This window comes from Protopterus annectens, chromosome 2.part2 (assembly GCF_019279795.1).
Source record: "Protopterus annectens isolate FY-2018-M chromosome 2.part2, PAN1.0, whole genome shotgun sequence".
Lineage (NCBI taxonomy): Eukaryota > Metazoa > Chordata > Ceratodontiformes > Protopteridae > Protopterus > Protopterus annectens.
The window spans coordinates 455,522,963-455,527,616 of NC_056730.1; positions in this window are offsets into that span (position 1 = coordinate 455,522,963).

Consider the following 4,654-nt stretch of genomic DNA (forward strand, 5'->3'; position numbering starts at 1 on the left):
TGCAGAACTTACATATGGGTAGAATCCCAGAGCAACGGAAAAAAGGGAGGCTGGTCAACTAAATAGCATCAGGAGCTGCTGACATGCCCTGTAAGATTGCAGTGGCAAACCCAGCCCTAGACCTAGAATAAAGAGGTAAATGATAATGCTTTGTAAAGGTATGTACAGAACTCCAAGTAGCTGCTTCTAAAATGTCTTTAGTAGCTACCCCTCTCAAAAAAGCAGTAGAAGTGGCCGTAGCCCTAGTAGAATGAGGCTTGATCCCAACTGGAACATCCTTTCCATGATGAGAGTAACAAAACGCAATACAATGGCCAATCCACTTGGAAATAGTTTGTTTCGAGATAGCTTTCCCACGTGAAGTCAAAGCAAAAGAAACAAACAATTGTTGAGATCTTCTGAACTCTTTGGTTCTGCTCAAATAATACCTTAACTGCCTATGTACATCCAAAGAATGCAAAACTTTTTCCCTTCATTTTGGGGGTTAGCATAAAAAGTAGGCAAATGTACAGATTGGTTCAACGCCACATTAGAAATCACTTTAGGCAAAAAAGTAGGATTAGTACGTAAGGAAACTCTGTCATTGTGAAAAATCAGAAAAGGTTCCACTGCCATGAGGGCCTGTAATTCAGATACCCTTCTAGCAGAAGTAACAGCCAATAAAAAAGCAGTCTTCCAAGACAACAACTGCAATTCAGCTGTAGCTGCAGGTTCAAAAGGAGGCAGAGTCAGCTTTTCCAAAACAAAATTAAGATCCCAGGTAGGAGTAGGAGCCTCGTGGGGTCTTATATTCTTTGCCCCTCTAAGAAACTGTTTAACCAATGGATGTGAAAATAAAGGAGGGTCACAATCATAGTGAGCAGAAATAGCTGCAGCATGCACTTTTACAGAAGAGAAGGACAAACCCTTGTCCAAGAAAACAGTCAAATATTGCAATGTACAACTCAAATTAGGCAATTCGACATCAAAGCCTTTAGCTGAACTCAAAAGAAAAAATCTCTTCCATTTACCAGCATAAACTTTTCGAGTACTAGGACGCCTGGCTTCCAAAATAACATCCAGAACTTGTTGAGGGAGCCGAAGGTCCTCCTTCTCTAAAACAGAATGCGCCAGGCTGTCAGGTGTAGGGATTGCACCCTGACATTGAGAAAATGATTGTTTTCCTGAGACAATAAGTGAGGAATCTGTGGTAATAGCCAAGGTGGTACATGACTCAAGCTCCGCAACAGAGGGTACCAATGCTGACGAGGCCAATCCGGTGCTATAAGGATCATGCAAGGTTTGTCCCTCCTGACTTTCAACAGCACCTTTGGAAGAAGAGGCAAAGGAGGAAAAGCATACATGTGAAGGTTGCTCCAACTGAAGGATAGTGCATCTATTTTCCAGGCTTTTGGATGAAATAGCCTTGTGCAAAACAGTGGCAGTTGGAAATTCAGAGGAGAAGCGAACAGATCTATGTCCGAGTTCCCAAGCCATTGTCAACTGAAGAAATACCTGAGGGTCCAATTTCCATTCATGAGGATCCACAATCTGTCTGCTCAGAACATCTGCTAAAGAATTTTGTGCTCCTGGCAGAAACTGTGCTCGAAGAGTGATGTGCAGATTCAAAGCAGTTTCCCATAACAGTATTGCTTGTCTGCAAAGAGGGTAAGAATGAGTTCCCCCTTGCTTGTTGATGTACCACATGACAGTCGTGTTGTCTGTTCGAATCAACACCAGTCCTGGTTGAAGTAGGCTCTTGAATCCTTCCAAAGCAAATTGAACTGCCAGCATCTCTTTCATGTTGATATGCAAGTGAAGTAGCTCTGGGGCCAAAGGTCTTGAATCCATTTTCCTCTGAAATGAGCTCCCCAGGCTGACTCCGAGGCGTCTGTCGTTAATATCTGACTTGCCTCTGGTTGGGTCACAGAGAGCCCCTTGTTTAGGTGACATTCCTGAGCCCACCACAGAAATTCCTTCTGAATGCAAGGTAGAATCCGAATGACAGTGTCCAAATCGTGGCAGTGTTGAGTCCAAATGCTTTTGAGATACCATTGTAGCTTCCTCATATGCAGTTTGGCATTGGGAAGTACTAGAATGCAAGATGCCATGAACCCCAAGGCTTGAAGGACTGTCCTTGCAGTCAGCCTGGACATTACTGATAGCTGTTGGAAGTATAGGTGAAGATTTCTTTGTTTGTCCGGGGTAAGAAATGCCATCTGAGTAGCTGTATTCAGTTTCACACCCAGAAAACACATCTCTTGTGAGGGTACTAGACTGGACTTTATTTCGTTCACAGAATACCTTAGGCATCTCCAAACTGTCATTACATGCTGCAGATGTTGAAGAAGTTCGTGCTTGCCTTGAGCCAGAATCAAACAGTCGTCCAGATAAGGATAAATTTGAATCCCTGTCAGTCTGAGAAAAGCTATTACTGGAGCCAGGACTTTTGTGAATACCCTGGGCGCAGTAGACAAGCCAAAGGGCAATGCAGAGAACTGATAATGCAAATTCCCATTCCGAAATCTCAGGAATTTCCTGCAACTGGGCCTGATAGGAATGTGAAGATAGGCCTCTTTGAGATCCAGAGCCACCATCCAGTGATCTTTGCCCAGCATAGGTAACAGCTGTTGCAGTGTTAACATCTTGAAGTTTGGAATTTCCAGAAAGGTATTTAGAATGGACAAGTCCAGAATTGGCCTCCAAGTATTTCCTTTCTTTGGCACTAAGAAAAGACGGGAATAAAACCCTGTGCCTCTTTCTGCAGAAGGTACTTCCTGTATTGCTCCCAATTGAAGCAGAGAAGAAATTTGTGTCTGTGCTTCCAGTCTTTGCTGATGAGGCACATCCGGCATACCTCTGAAAGGAGGGAATGTGTGAAAATAAAATTTGTAGCCTCGATTTATTATGTCCAATACCCATTTGTCTTGGGTAACCAAATGCCAATTCCTTTTGAAAAGTCTCAGCTTTCCTCCTAGAGGGGCTGCCAGCAAGGCAGAGTCCGGCAGCTGAAGACACGGGTCATTGGGTCTGTTTCCGAAAGGACTGACCCCTGCCCTCCCCGGCAGAAGGGGTAGAAGAACTCAAAGACCTAGAAGTAACAGGGCCCTGAGAGGAAGCCCTACCTCTACCTCGCCTCGACCTGCCCCTAGATTGATAATCCAAGAGGGAAAGACCATCCTTAGCAGGCCAATTCCTACTGAACTTAGGGGCTGAACCTGTAAAAGTCCTTAACTGTCTGCATAGACTTAGCTTTTCCTCCATTTTTCAAAACTGATTCTACTGGAGGACCAAAAAGAACATCAGATTGTAGAGGTGCATCCATAATTCGAGCCTTAACATGCTCCGGCAAGGTCTGATCTTTAAGCCAAGCATGCCTACGAACAACTGAACTAGTAGCAGCCACCCTGGAAGAAGCCTGTAAAGCATCAAAACCACACTGCAAAGAATGCTTACCAACTTGGTCTGAAGCATGCACTAAATCCTGAAGCTCCTTACATTCAATACCCTCAGCTAAAGCATCAACTTTACATTTCAATTGGCCCAGCAAATAATTTTGATACCGGAGCATATGAAACTGACAATTTAAAGCTCTCATAGCCAAAGTAGAAGAGGTATACAGTTTTTTACCCCACCTATCCAGGGCCCTAGCATCCTTGTCCAGAGGAACTGGATTCTTAACCACCGAAGCCCTAACACCATTGGGGCCTTGAGTAATAGTTTCTGGATCAGCCCTAGGACTCTTATATAAGTACTTGTGAGCTTCCGGAACCCTGTAGTATCTATCTGGTTTAACCGGGGCAGGAGGCAGAGAATCTGGGTTAAGGGCAGCCTCAGAAAATACATCCTGAACAACATCCAGTACAGGGGGAATAGCCAATATGCTGAGGCAAAAACAAGAATTCTCTTATTCTTTTACGAGAATCAGAATAATCCTGGCCCTCCCATTTGAAATGTTCCCTCATGGAATGCAAAGTCTCAGAGAAAGAAAAATCTTCTGGAGGGGACGAGGAGTAGTGTCCTCAGCCTCCGAATCAGAATAGGGAGGGAAATCCTGAAGTTCTTCTACAGAGGAATCTGACTCATTGGAAGACTGAACCAAACCCTCCAACTCTGTCTCTACCCTGGGCCTCTTCACAGGGGGGGGCATAGAACCCCTAATTAAAGTAATCAAATCTTCAGCCATCTTTAACATGTGCTTCCTAGGAGCTGGACCCTGGGGACTAGCACCAGCAGGGGCAGACTTAGACTTAGAATGGGCTTTGCTTTGAGAAGGAGGAGGCCTAACTACCCTATGAGGAGGGAACCACTGACATCAGAGAAGCACCCTCAGCCTAGCCTAACACAGGAGAAGCCACTTCCTGCAGTAACAAAGGCTCCCCTTGAGACTCAGGTAAACTTTCAGAAGGAGCCGCTGAAGTAGCCAGTGGTACTATAGAACCGGCGTCCGGAGTGGACGACTCATCGTAGCAGACCCTACACAAGGAATGCAGAGTGAATGGTAATTCCCACAAGAAATACAGTTATTAACTTTTTCTGACATCCGGCAATACTGAGGCAAGAAAAAGACCATGCGGCAAGAAAGACTGAGATGACCGACGCCGGTTCTAGCCCTTTGGTATTCGGGCCGATTGTGGACAGCGGAGTACCCATATGTAAGGACTGCAGCAATGGG